This window comes from Acyrthosiphon pisum, chromosome A2 (genome assembly GCF_005508785.2).
Source record: "Acyrthosiphon pisum isolate AL4f chromosome A2, pea_aphid_22Mar2018_4r6ur, whole genome shotgun sequence".
Lineage (NCBI taxonomy): Eukaryota > Metazoa > Arthropoda > Insecta > Hemiptera > Aphididae > Acyrthosiphon > Acyrthosiphon pisum.
In genome coordinates this window covers 54,046,572-54,063,089 of record NC_042495.1, presented here as the reverse complement: position 1 = coordinate 54,063,089, position 16,518 = coordinate 54,046,572, and the positions used below count along the sequence as shown (strand labels likewise).

At 35.3% G+C, this 16,518-nt stretch overlaps 1 protein-coding gene across 1 annotated transcript in view; it reads right to left on the bottom strand.

Moving 5' to 3' along the window:
* Positions 1-16,518, bottom strand: part of LOC100168845 (protein piccolo) — a gene marked incomplete at its 3' end in the record, with an annotated part of 136,465 nt that overhangs the window by 85,741 nt on the left and 34,206 nt on the right. The window contains 1 exon segment of the mRNA XM_008186542.3: positions 7,090-7,161.

The following is a 16,518-nucleotide window of genomic DNA, read 5'->3' as shown; positions in this document are numbered from 1 at the left end:
GGACGGAGTCAAAAACTGTCAATTGTGTTTGTGTATATTTTATGTTGGTCAATTCTATACAGGGCCATTCAATTTATATACAGGGTGTAATAAATGTTACTGTAGCAGTAGGGTGTCGGGATGAAAATCGTAATCGGATGCTTAGTGAGGAAAACGCATTTTCCCCTCTCGCCGAGGCGTTATTCTTCTTGTCGCCGTCGCGAATACGAGAATATTCCCCCCTCTCGCCACATGCACACACACACACACACACACACACACACACACACACACACACACCATCATCGATCGCCCACGTCACACCCGCGTTTCGATTTTATTACATTTTAATAGAGCATAATAAAATAATAATAATAATAAACGTGTGACGTTTGCTGTTCTTGGCCATTTTCAATCGTTATAGTCAAAGAAACATTTGGGTGCTGGGGCTTTGAAACAGACCAATTCCTAGACCAGCGTTGGAGCAATTAAGTAATAAGTATATACAGTTTTTTTTCACGAAAACTTTGTGTGGCCTTTGTCCTTTGAGATGTAGCGCTTATAAGATTATAATATTATGCCAATATGGTGGGAACCAAAGACAGCGGAAAATGCTTGGTGTTCATTATTGCACACGATGGTGTAAACCAAGCGTGCCCAACCTTTTTAAACTTGCAGGCCATATTCGAAATTTATATTTCTGGGGAATAATGGCAGAAGCAGATATAGAGTGATATGTACATTTTCTGAACTCGGTTAATTTTATACTGCGAGCCGTTTAATATATAATGTTTCATTTTTATAAGATATACAATATAGATTTACGATATAGGTAGGTACCTATTATTATGATATAATGTTATCTTTGATCACTAATAAAATGTATGACTTTTATCGTGTGTATTTAGTACTGCATATTTCCACGCTAGCCGCTAGTTAGTTTTCTTCATTCAAAACTGTCGGTTCGCATTTCATGTTTGCAAAAAAATATTTAATTCAATTTTAATTATTAAAATGCGTTAACTATTTAATAAACATTTTTTTCAAAAATATTATTTTTATTTTTATTTATATTCAAACCTATAGAAATTTCTAACTATATAAAATGGTCACGGGCCGGTTAGAATACTTCCGAGAGTCGGATCCGGGCCGCCGGTTGGGCACGCCCGGCGTGTTGTGGTGTACTGGTGTAGACTAAAATTTATTATATTGCAATATAGATTGACATTTCACATGCGTTATTGGAATAATTTAATTTGCTGATTTCATTATGATTCGTATAATACAGGGCGACACCATATTATTATTATTATTATATGAGTGTTGGAACATTTTAATAGACTGTGTACTTATTATAGCTTATAAGTTATAAGGTACGCAGTAATGATATTACTATGGATGTTAGTCGTAAGGCGGAAATGCATTCTGTAAATATAATATTATAAACTTTACGATTCTGGATAACGTTCGTCAGAAGAATACAAATGAAATTAAACTATTTAAATTAATTTTTAAAACGAAGTAAATATTAATATTATTATAACAGATGAGATTCGAGATTCGAGGCTAATATTATATTTGTACAAAAATTGTACCTCGAGCATCACAGTATAAATGCAACTCAATCGATAAATTTAACCGAGCCTCATATTATTATGAAGTGTTAAAGATGGTCAAACGCATAACGGACGCGAATATCGTAAAATTAAATAATACATTTCATTTGTGTGTTTATTTCCCATGTGCAAAATAGGTACATTCGTTTCTTCGGTCTTGAAATGGAATATTATTGTTATAACCACGAACAACTTTTCCACACCACTTTTATATTTTATACGAGATACTAATTCTCGTGATGCTTCTTTTCATAGTTAAGTTCACAAGTTCCATGCTCGCTGTCAACCTTTATCCGTATTATTTCTTTAACAAAATACAACAATATATAATATATAATATTTATATATAACGGCATTCTGTTTTATACGCGATTGAATTTGAATTTTAGTTGCGCATATAAATTGTTCAATTATTGATTATGTACCGTTTAAAATAAAGCATATTTGTATATATACAATATATGTACAACAAGGTAAACATTATGCTAAACAAGTCGTGACCAGAAAATAGTTTCTTAGCTTTTATCAAAAATATGGTCAACGGGTTGAAATTTATGATGGGTGTCTGAGTGTCTACGCAAATAACGGTTTTTTTGTCGCATAGATACGACTAATTCAGGATGGTAATTATTGTATTTCGACCATTATTTTATATAATGCAACAGGATTTTAGTAATTTTATTGATACCTGATCCTGATAACTGAAAGCTATACTGTATAATAAACGAGCACACGCAGATGGAAACAAACTTGAGAACACTGCAGTAAAATTGTACAATTTTTACCTTGTACATTTCTATGAATTATTCAAAAATTCATCAACTCGCGTTTATAAAATATTTTATATTAAAAGATATTAGTAAATATAACTGCGTAAAACAAATTCAAATGGTTGGTATCCAAATTATTTGTTTAATTTGGCTTAGAATCAGACTAACGAGTAAGGAAAAAATAAGCAAATCGTCATCTAATAATAAATTGTACATATTATTTCGTATCTTTAGACTTTGATATTCACGAAGAAACAATAATAGGTACTAGAACTGTCATTATTGACGTAATCGTACAATGCAGTCAACGTTTGTGTAAATGCGGTTAATTGTGCACTGTACCGCTGATAAGTTACACATTTAATTGAAACTGAATCGCAAACAATAGTTCAAACCACTACGACAATATATAGACTATAGAGACCAGAGACGTTAAATTAATGTCGAATTTTTAGTTAGAATGACAACACAAATCGTTCGACAGTCGCGAGTCGCCACTTGAAAAAACTCGGTCTCACTTAGCGGTGTTCACACGAATGTTTCCGAGGACATACTTAAAGAATATCAAAATTCGATATAACCATAATTTGGTTTATAGATACACTCAGTACTCAGTATAAATTAAAGTGTGATTCAAACACGGTTTCTTAAAAATCAACGGGAAAATATGAAAATAAATTAAGATGCGTTGAATAATATTAAATTTTGAAAGTCAGATTTGTCGAACAACTTTTTAATATTATATTTTTTTCGTATACTACCTGCTTCCAAGTAATATTTCTAGAAATTGACATTTTAACTTTTTTGATATATATCTGATAATAAAATCTATAGTTTATAAATATTTTTATGTTAAAAAACTAGTAAAATTCTAAAAAACATTGTTTATTAATCAATAAAATTATTATTTTTATTAAAAAAAATATGATAATTATTTTTTTACTGCATTTTTATATAGTATGGAAAATATTACTTTAAACTGCAGTACCGGAGTATCGTTATAATACTATAATTACTATATAATATATTATGAAAAATGTATGTAATAGTATATAATATTCTAATAGAAAAAGTTCAATATCATACCATGTTTATTTTTGTATGAAAATAATTACCAATTTACTATAATAGAACAAATCAACTTTTTTATTTTATATTTTCAGGAAATATTAATTATAGTTTTACTATTTTTTACCTAAATAATAAATATAATAGGATGCAGAAAATTTACAGTACTGCATTCTAATCTAATTTTTGGCAACTTGGTAGTTACTGGACTTGCCATTTTGAGGGCAGTATAGTTAATTGTAATAGTATATTAATTACGATAATGTAGGTACTGAGATGTCACAGTATAAGTAATTATGTAGCATGCATTCAAAATATTATTATTATCTACGACAAAAAAATATCCAAATACCTATGCTAAACCACGGCTACCTCAAGTCATATTCCTAAAATACCACAAAGATCAATCAGACAACTTAAAAGCAAATTGATCTCTTTTAATATTCAAAATGTATCATAATATTTAGCGTTAATAATAACTATATCGACCATGGTCCGAATATAAAAGTATAATATGTCATATTATTATAACATTGTAAAAACATTAAGACGTAGACACAATTAATTTATAAAAAAATCAAAATATATTATATAATCTGAGGTAAATGGTAACTATAACGATATGCAAGGCGATGGCACGACTTGTTGGAACCGGAATGACACGATTTCGATGATAATCGACGACCACGACACCGCAAACGCATTCAACGACATCGTTTATAATGTCATCTCGCCAACAACACTTTACTCGTAAAACCTGGGTATATATACATAATATACCATGACTTGTCGTCCAAAAATTATGTGCATGGAAGAAATCCTATAGTTTCGTTTCGAGAATATTTTATTATCCGGACGAACTGCGTATATTCGCGCGCGGGTCGATCCGGTCGGTCGTTGTAGTACCTATACTGTTACAATAATAATATTATACAGTTTCACTTTCGCGGAATGGGTAGAAAACAACTTTTACACGGTCGCGCAGCGTATATTCTTCTTTCGTTCGTCGGCCGCGATCGTTATTATTATATATAATACATATACTTAAACATGCGGTGTATAAAAATAATATGGCGTTATTAGTATCACAAATCGGCGAAGAAAAACTAGTCAGCGACGTCGCTTTCAAAAATACTTAAATACCAAGGCACCGAACACTACATACACTGCACAGTGAAAACGCTATACAAATAATAATAACAACGATTATTGTGAATGATGTCAGTCAACATCATATTGTCGTTTCCGGTAAACAGCTATTAATTATAAAATATAATACAGTCTGGTGGTCGGTGGATATGAATATATGATATTGTAGTATTAATATTATGAATTGCATCGATTAATGCGCATGGTTATTACTTACTGGTCATAAGCTCATAACTTACAAAGACATCGTATACATCGTATAATAACGTCGTAGTGTTGTGATCAAGGATGGTATTGAAACTACGCAAAGTGAAACATTTTTGAATTGCAATATTATACGTTTTAAGTACATAATAACATGCTGTTTGATAAAACTGACCGAAATATCCTTTTTTTTTTAGTCAGTTAAGATCACCCGATTTCAAGTTTTACCCCCCTCCCCACAATTAAATGTAGGTACTGGTACGCCACTGTCCACCGCGACAAAAAAAACTCCGATTACGCCACTGAGTACTATTACCACTGAACTGTCTGAACTACAACAGTATCTATGCGGAATATTCCACCGCACCTGCCACCTGGCCAACGTCGGGCCGTTCATTGTCACGCAAATAACGACGGCCGCGCGCGACCGGCAGTACTTTGCGTTTACTTGTGTGCGTATACCGCGTATTTCACGCCGTTCTGGTCGTAGTGCAATCGATTTGAAACCAACGAGAATTGTTTTTAGGAAGTGGACGCGTGTCTACATTTTACATTATAATTATTAGTAATAATATGCAATCCGATCCACTTGTACACGCGTATATACTAAATACTTGAGACTACTACTAAATTATTATTATTAGGAATTAATAATATTTATATCGCGAATTTTTACAGCGTCGTAACAACATTATTAAACGGTGACGGTATTTTATTATGGTGGTAAAGTTCAAACCTCTAAATTTGATAATAAACGCGGCTGCGGCGGGAATAATAGGAGAAACTATCTGGTTTCTTCGAGAGGACTAGACTATACTACTTTGACTACTCAATAAAATATTCAAGACTTCATTTCAAAGAGATTCATCGATTCTTTTTTTTTTTGTAGATGGCTTAAGAAAAAATGTAAGTTTATTTGTGGCCATCTCACTCTCGACCAGTAAAATATAAAATATCTATCACGGTCAGAGTATCAGCTGACTCTCGACGGTATACTTTCGGAAAAACTTTGTGGGAACATCACTGAATATTATAAAAATAAAAAATGCGTGTTGTCTTTTATACAACGAAAATAATTGTTATTATATTATTATTATTACTCCGTCGTCGTCTTCTTTACGAACGCGGCGCGCGAATCGCTTGGCGGAGAATGACGTGCGGTGTAGTTATCGGTGGGAGCGCCCTCCCGGGGGGGGGGGGGGAACGAGCAATCGCGGTCATCTTTACGGGCGACTGCGCGACGACGACCATATACGCTCGCGTCACGTGCGAGGTGAAAGAATGATTTACACAAGATCGAGGTTTTGTATTTAACCTTGGCGAGAGACGTCGCCGTCGTATTATTACGAAACCAATAAATATATTTATATATCAAACTAATACGAATTAATATACGACAAACGGCGACCGAGCGTATATTATGTGTACACTGTTAATATTGTACATGTATACGTGGAGGATGTATATTTTATAAATCGTATTATTATTATTACGCATTAATAGACATCATACTATTAATGTGTATAATATTCACAAATTTCTATATTATACTAATAGGAACTCTGAATGCAACGAAACAAAATAATTGGAGCATATAGAATGTATAGTATCATAGAATTCAGTATAATATTATATGAGCTACATGATGCATAATACAACTAATACTCTTTACAAATTTCAAATACGGAATAAGAACTAAGTAGCGGCTGTTATTATTATTACTGTTATCGGTATGACCGTATAATTTAGTTATAGGTACCCGCAGTGACCAAAAAATGATGCTCGATGGCGAACGTTCAGTTAAAAACTAAAAAAAAAAAAATATAGCGAACCCAAAATCATAATAAGAATACCCTATTATAAATTATTGTTATAACTTTTAATATTATATAAGAATTTATTGAGTCGAACACGACCGCGACGACCCTGCGAATGTTGCACGGAAAATAAACGACAGTGGAATGTACGGTCTGCGCAATAGAAACCGCCAATGATCATCAGTCATTATTACGATACAATCGAATACTCAGAGATAATACTCGACAAGAAGTGTTCGTATTTTTTTTACGTTTTTACCTGTCATCGCTCGACAGACTTTACGTAGTTACAACTGGCCATAAGGCCGTGTATATTATATATGCATTACCTAAATAAGAACCACGGATATTAAATCAAACGTCGATTCGAATATTTTGCAAAAACAATCGCAATCCACAATAATATTGCCAGTATTTCGAAAATGATTGAATTGGGAAATCGTAACTTTTTACGCGATAGAAGGACAATATGTTTAAAATTCTTACCTTTGATGTAAGGTTATGCAGTATCCGTGCAGAGAAAACTCCTATAGGCTCTATGAAACCACTTCACATAACCTAAAAACAAAATAAATATTTGTAATTAATAATACATTAATGCATATTGCATAAATTAATAATTTTATATTATATATTATATTTTCTTAACATTATTTAATTCCTATATAATACAATATATTAAATTGCTAATTAATTTAAATTTTTATTTTTTTAAAGTAAACATTTTACAATCTATACAATATGGTATAATAAGTTGAGTACCTATATAGTACCTATCTAATTAGATTAATAACATAATGTTATTAACATTTACGGTAGAAATAGGAAGGTTTTCAGCAGTGCCGCTTGACAAGATTAAATATAAACTTATGTTAAATATGACGAATACTGTGTATAATTAATTATTGTATAATAGAGGTTTTATCGGTTGGTCGTAAACTGGAAATTAAACCGTTGCGGAACAACGGGTTAAAAAAACGTTATTTTTCGCGTGAACACGTTTTTTCTCCACTAGCAACCGATAATTAGGGTCAAGGTTGGAGTCGAATTACGGTTCTATAACAATTATTAATGTCGCCAAGAGATCGAAATTATTTTGTTATTATAAAACACACGCGGTGATGTGATTAATACCAAACGCTATGGTACAGACGCCGATTTCACATTTTTATAACACAACCAAATATTTTATACTTCTGCTATTAAGCAACTATTAATACGAAAGCACGTGGACGCGGTGTAGGTATTCGATTTTCGTAGGACGACTGTGAGAAATAACGAACAAGCATAATATAATTTATTTTATATATTCATAATATAATTGCATGAGGGTTAAAAAAAAAATAGTTCGGATGGATTTAATTTAAGTCGACCAAGAGTAGTGTCTTTGTTTTTTCCGGCTCGACATTCCCGAAATAATTTGTCATTAATACGCGTCGAGTGCACATCACGCATATTATTACTGTAACGGCGTCGTCCGTCCGGATAACAAGGCACGCAGCATATTATTATTATTACAATAAAATGTACAACTTTATGAGTTTATACGACGACGCGCGTGTAATAAACGAGAGAAACTCGATCGGTATCTCGCCCGGATCTGCAGCGGCGCGCAACGACCGAAGACCCGAGTATAGGTACGCGTAGAGCGAAATATAATTTAAAAAGAAAGATACTTCTAATACCGAAGAAGACTGTGGTCGCCTTTATTAAAAAATCGCATTTTAATTCTTCTTGGCGCATATGCATAATATTTCGAACCCTTTGCACATTGTATTTGCGGAAGTGCTGAAAATTTCATACCGGCAGCCCGTGAATGACGACGGGTGTATACATCATTGACAGAAATAGGGGGGGCTTTCTTAGCCCCCTCTTTTTTTGTTTTATAGGATCGAAGCCCCCCCGCTCACATTAATGTTAATAAAATCCTGAAATTTTAATGGATTTCCGCCTAGGGCTATACAGCATGTTTTAAATTCAACTTATACTTGCAGTATAATGTGTAATTTTCGCGTGGAAATCGTTAAACGTCGCATAAAACGTGCAACGGGCACCGACCGGTCACGCGTGTTTTTGCAAACGATATTATAATTAATTCGAACGGATAAAAGTCGATATCGCGCGCGCTGCAGGTAATGTGATACCAGGTAGTAGGTAGCGCACGTCGTACGTGTAAAACCTGTACAATTGTAAATCTACTGTACTACTGAAGTGTACAATAATAATATCTATATGCATAGCGTTCACAAGTGTTCTACGCATTATATTATGTAATATTCTATAATAAATAATAATATAATAATAATATGCAAACGTGCACAAAACCATGGCGGTAGCGGAAAATCGCTTCGTTTTTACGTATAATTTAACGACATTTTTTCCCCTTTTTTCCTTGACGGCGACGAAGGACATAACAACTGACGACAATCGATCGATCGAAGGCCTTTAAAACCGTAACTGCACGTTCGGCGCAGCAGTACGCCTGCAGCTGTGGGTAGTTGTACTCCGAACAACGTGCCCGTTCTATTTGTTAGTTATGTTTGTTTTATACTCGTCACATATTGTTATATAATATTATTATATATACGTCACGCGCGTGACATACATTCTATGGTTTTACACATAAAACTCAACTATAAATACGATATACGGCGGTATCAAAAAACGTTAATTGTGTAGATTTTTTTAATAGCCGAAAACCGCAAAATGCATAAAGAATTTTAATTGGTAACTAGTTTTCAGCGCAAATTTGACACTCGTCATACGTTTAAACGTCCACGTCGGTACCTCTATTGTGTTTTTCTGTTTTAGAAATTAAATTGATCAGTTCTGCAGTAGAATTACCCATGATGTTTATAGAGCAAATACTGATAATTGATAAATTTTAAATCGTTATAAATAATGGCAAAAATTTGTATCATAATCTCGTAGGTTGAGCGATTCCATTTTATTTTATGACCTAGCGCGAAAAAAATAAATCGCAGCAGAAAAATTCCGTTAGATAGAATTAAATAAATTTGGTTCTAATTTGGTTTGGTTTCCAAAAATATTTCGTCAAACAGAATATTGTAAAATTCTTTATACCTATAAAAGTTTTATTATAGTATAATATGAAATATTATACAGAAGATGCTATATATTGTCTCAGCTCCCCTATCATAAATATCTCCAATAGAACGGAACTAGATTCTAATATAAGTATTACAGTATAATATAGTTCACGTGGATGGCATAATATAATATAAAATTAAAAATTATAATAATATGCTCTCGTACGCACAACAGTGGATCATCCACGTGTTTGCGGTAAAGGATGGTTTATGGGTGGTGCTATACTGCTATTATAGAGATTGTTAAAATATATTTTCTGTGTGGTGAAAATAATTAATATTTTCTTATTAACACATAGACATGTTACTATTATTATACGTTGTAACATAATTATCGTCCATTCAACTGACCCCGACAAACGGAAACACCTTAAGTATCATATTAATATATTTATTATTATATCATGTCCGACAATGTAAAGTATAATATTATTATAGATCCGCAAGACCTCCGCAATGCTGTCAATCGGACGAGCGGGGCTTATTTTCACTGACAATGGTCGGCGCGAAAACCACGTGTATGGTGTATCGATCACACACGCATTATATTTCGCACAATGCACATACACAATACGTAGCATTATTATTATAGGTGAGGGCGTTTGCCACGGAGCGGATGACTCGTACAATAGCCGTGTCGGAAATTTGTATATATGTAACATAAATTGCTTATTGATCAATTAAGCCGTTAATCTTCGGCAGCCGCTTAGTGTTACGAGCGCGAGCGGGCAGCCGAAGTCGGCAGTGCCGATGGCATTTCAACGGACGATTACACCGACGAGTATTACACATTACACAAAAACGTGTATTATTATATTTCCTCTAAAGTCTAAATCATAAAAATATTGTAGGTACTGTTTATGTTTTGTCGCCGACAATTGACCTTGCCCTCAAATTACGCCACTGGCTTGCCACGAACGAGGGCAGGGGCGGGCTGGGCCAAAATAAATTACGTTTTCATCTTTATATTAATAAATTAAAAATTTAAAGATAGTAAACAAGTTAGTTATGACAAAATTTGAATAAAACTGTGTTTGCACAGTGTTATTGATATATAAATTATTGCTAGGTATACCAAATTATTATGAATTTATTCGTATTGCGTAATAATGTGTGGGTAATGACGTATCATATTTATAATAACATAATAATATATAATATAATATATTATAATAACATTATAATTTATAGAATCAATATACAAACATTAAAATAAAAATTGTCATTTTAAATTTTAAGATAGGTCATACTACTCAAACTTAAGTCTCAAATTATCTGATCAAAAAATAAAAACGTATTTTAACAAATTCGAAACCTAAAAAATTGGCAAAATGTGCTTTTGGGTAGGGCCGATGTTTATTTTACTTGTTTTTCGTCATAGCAGCGTGCCAATATTGGATCTCAGTCCGACTGCGTACTGGCAAACAGCCGTGTGCTAGTTCATTGGTGTGGTATCAACTCTGTCGCAGGCGCGCGCGCGGAGTAGACACACTCCACGATTCTAAACGAAACAACAACATTGTTCCTGACACACGACGTATTATCTTTACTACCCATCATTATTGCTGTATTATTTTTTACGCGCAGTGTGATACGTACCTACACAATCGCTGAACATATAATATTATAATGATATGTAAATAATTGTAAATAGTAAGTCGTAATATATTATATTATTATATATGTTTAAACCGCACACTGCAGTTATTGTCGTATAATAATATTGTCAATCTGTCACGTGTAATATCGGACAGTGTACTCGAACACACGTGTTCCGAAAAATGTTCTGACTGTGTGTGCCGAAGAGACGTCTTTGTGTGTTGCTGGAAAAAATGAGCGTCGTGCGGTGTAAATAGTGTAATACAACGTTGTAATATAATATAATAGACTTTATATTATATTATACTCGTATAAAGACAATTGTAAAAGTATAATATTTAAGCATAATAATTAGTGTTTATTTTTCGACGCGTATAATTAATGAATTATACACCGCGTTGTGGAACATTATTCACGGACACGGTTCACATTATTGTTGTCTGCTACGCGGTATTATCCGTAACAACGGTATATTCGCGGTGTTGTTTTGCTATAATTTCGCATTTGCCTAGTCTGTGCGGTATACGCGAAAAGTACACCCGAGCCCCGCCCGTCGACATTTAAACGCGACACGAAATATGATTATAATATTGTTACAACGCCGGGGATGTAATATTACGCGAAGTCGCGCACACGATAATAATAATTCAGGCGATGGTGTTGTACCACGGATATGCGCGGCGTATAATAATATTATAACGTAAAAAATAATGACGGAAAAGCTCGCACACGCGAACGAATCGAAAACGGCTGACCCAAATAACACGATGGCACCGTAATATTATTATAATGTAACGTAGCGAGACATTTTTATTGTTGCCGATCGCGCGTTCGCGGTTAATCTGGTGCGCGGGCGGTGGCGGAAACGTCGAAACTCTCGTGTTGTTTCGCAGAACGGCGGTCGTGGAGGGAGGGAGGGAAAGGACTGTGCACTGCTGTGCGCACACATGCGACCGACGCGCGCGAGTCATGAGTGTTTATCGTATTGTTTTAACAGAAAACGGACGCACACGAGTTTGAATGTACCTACATAATAATATCGTTATGTGTATTACATAGTACATTAATAAGAATATAAAATGTAATTTATATATAATAATGTGTAAGCTCAAATGGTGCGACTTGGTTCTTAAGTTTTTGGGTCACCAGATTCGGGGTCCGTATATTATATACGACAAAGAGTACTATTATACACCTCACCCGGCGCGTATAATGCGGTGACCTACTTTGCGCGAATCTCGTCTCCATTTTCTGTACAAACGTATACACATCAACCGCATCACAGAGTCCTGCTCTCTTCTCGTGTCATAACGTGTCGTTATGGTGTATAATGGAACGCAAAACGATAAAAAAAAAAACGCAGGCGACGGTCTCGTTCATCCGCCCGAATCACGCACGGTGATACGCGTTCGAGTTTCCTTCATGTCGCTCAACTCACACACACACATACACACTCGAACCCATTTTCCGGTATCCTAAGTATACACACGGTTTAACGGCAAGACTGGGAGTGGTGGCAGTGGCGGCGTTTCGATTCTAATTTCAGGGAGGTGCTGCCCCCGTCACAGCGTCGTCGTCAACGCTGGTGAGAGTGGTCGAGACGGGACGTTGTACGTATATATACATATAATGTATTATAAGTATATATATATATATTATGTATACGTTATGTATATCAAAAACACGAGAGGGGAATCGTTTCCGGAACGCGTTCCCGGGGCGAACGCCACACCGCTTCGCCGGCACCACGCGCGCGTTTATATATACCCTCCTCGCCGATCGATGTGCGCGCCGTACACACACGCACACAAGCACACGAGCACGTACACGAGGGGAAACCCACCTTCGCCGCCACTGCACGGGTGGGCACAATGGCCGCTCCACCGCACCGCCTGAGCGCTTTATATAATATGACCATCCCTGCTCCCGCAGCCTTCGTCGTGGAGGCGAGGGGTAAAAATCGCCAAGACCCCTTTCGTGTCGGGTGTATATATAATATAGTGTGTGTGTGCGTGGCGAAAACCTTCAGCGGCTATTATAACATGTATAAATTATGCGTGTGAGTGTGTATGTGAGTCGCGTGCGCGGGTGTTTGCGTGTGTAGGCGAGGGTAGTGTAGGGTGAGTGGGTGGTGGTTAGCTGCGTCAGTAGGGGCGGTGAAGGGGGTGGAAGTTACGGTACGGCGTTGTAGACGTCGCGCGCGCGCTCGTAAAAACTGTAAACTATATAACGCGCGCGACGTCGGCGGCGGCGTTAATGACGACGTTTCGGCGGGCGGCGGTGATACGACCACCTCGGCCATCGCCGTCGATTAATAATTATTGTTATTACCGTAGTGGCCGTAAACGCGGGCACAGCTAGTGCAGGCGACATATTATTACTATACGGCATACATATGTAGGTGGTATACGACAATAATAATATATTATGCTCCAAACGAGGTTGTCGTTATCGTTACTACTTATTATTATATACCGTCGCAGTTACGCGAAAGTTTCGACAGCGTCGTGAATGGCACACAATCATGGCATTGTCGTATTTGTCGATGCGCACGATAAAAAAACGCTCTAAAAAAGAGCGTTCCATCTGTTCGCTATATTATATTATATTATATAATTATATTGGAATAATGCAGTAACATGCATAATACGTTGACTGTACTGAGAAACTCTGCTGCAGTTCGCTATTGAATGGGTTCAAAGGAGGAGGAGACGTTATTTTTCCTTTCAAAGCTCGTCGAAAACTTCGCGCGTGCTCAATATGACGTGGGCTTAATATAATATATATGTTAGATTCATACAAATTGCAATATACATTATAAGATGTTATTGGTTGTATAGCAAAGACTATATAGTTTTTGGTTATAAACCCTTGTTTCCGGTGTGTGTATACTGAGACGCGTGTGCAGCACACCTGTAATATATACATTCTATACTGTACGCCACAATAGCAGGTTCACATCAACTGTGTGTCATATACGATGGGGTGGTGGTGGCGACAGTTTGTTCGGGAGGGGGGTACGGTATATACCTGGGTAAACAACTAACTTTTGACTAGTGCGCAATCTATATATAGACGGAAAGACTATCCGGGAGTGTCTGACAGTCACCCGCGGCGAATGAAAAAAAAAAGTGCGCAGAAACAGACAACGGACGGACAGCGAAAGAACAAAACCGGGGGTATGTGGGGAGAGAAAAAGTTGGCAAAAAGGAAATTCTTGCCAGAAGCAAATTTGCATAAACGCGCCACGGAAAGCGTACGCCCGGGAATTTCGAATATAGCTGAAAACCTTCATATTATAACTCCCGCGAAACGCTCCGCGGGTTTCCAAGTAAGCGTACACGATATCTATACACGCACACACGCTCATAATCACGGTATTTTTGAAAGTGTTCACATTTTTCGAATCGCAATCGTTGTATAAAATGCAATGCGGTATCAAATAGTCGTCATATTAAGTGTTCCTACGCTGAAAAATATACAGTCATCGTTTTATCATAACGAACGTATATTAATATATCTAAAATAAAATCATTATTATATAACTTATAATTTATGACGTTTATTAATAATATATGCTAGTATGATAATATAATCATTATTACATCGGCCATCATTGGTGTATGAAAGACAAGAGTAAATTTTTAAAATTATTTTCACCGGTTTAACGTACAAGGTATAATATACTGCAGGTATCTTTAATAATCCGTATATTATGAATTATAATGTATCGATACATTATTTTAACGTTTATATTGATCTTTACGATGACGTACCGCTAGTGTTATTTACTGGTGGTCGTCACGGACTGAATCACTGCAACATATTGTGTATGCTGTTGTTCAACGAAATGATAATATTATATGTACAGTTATATGCAGCATATTATAATACTATAAAATATAATATGTATAATATATACGTACAAACGCACACACCGTGTTACGGACGATAACCACGTTAAAAATGTATAAAAGGCACTGCCTTTGAAAATAAAAATAATAATAAATCCCCGGACCGCGGTTCAAAGTTTCGAGAGAAAATAATGAGTTCTGGGGTAACGTATACGTGCAGTTCTGGTGACTACACTAAGTATACACTATACGTCTATAGGTACACACTATAATAGTACTACACACTACACATTACATTATTATACATTTATATACACTATACCTATATCGTTTTCGTACATTATACACACATCTATATAATAATGTACGAGTATATTATAAACGAACTAAAAAAAAACCTTTGAACTCGCGCGTTGTTTATATACTTTATTTCATTTCAACGCTTCGCAAATGGAAGAACTTTGTCATTGGATAATTGTTGCGCCGAGAATTGAGATGTTTGCGTATAAGACGTCATTACCACAATCATTTTTCGTAGCCGTACCGCACATCATCCCGCGTTTAAATATATATCTTCGGGATTTACGAAAATAATATATTATATTTGCGGAGACCACAGTCGGTAAATCACCGCGGAAATAGGAGAAGGTCTACGATTCGTCCAGATTAAATCGGACACGGCCGTTGTCTAACCTCAAAGTGTACCTATGTCAAATCGTAATATTATTTGCGAAACGTATTCGAATTTGAATTTTTATCGCACAACACGTGCTTATTGTTCTTTGATGCATAATATATTATATTATATTCGTATTTTACTCGATGACGTTTTGTCAATAGTGTATTATATATTATTATACGTCGACGACGGGAAATATTTACTTTGACACATATCCACACACCCAAACGTCTGGAAACAAGTTCAATGTACATACATATTATATTAAATGTTCATTATTAGCGTATTTCGTGTACACAACACTTGTTATACTGCATCAAAGCCAAACGAGGTTTTTTCAAAAACACTTTCAAGTTTGAAATACTTGTAGATTACTTAATGGCGGGCGTTTACTGACACAACTAATATTAAAATATTATATTAATCTCTATAGATGGCATAAAAAAACACCTCAGTACCATTTTATTAAAATCGTTTTCTCCCGCCGGTTTCCAGATCTCTCGGAAAAACGCGTCGACCGTTGAGATAACGTTAATTTAAAAATAACCCTTTAAAAATTCTTTTTAAGTGCCTTTTACACCATTTTTATTATTACAAATTACGATAAAATATTATGTTGTCATATTGAAAAAAGTCTGAACACGTCGTGATGTTGACGCGTTCGGCAGATGAC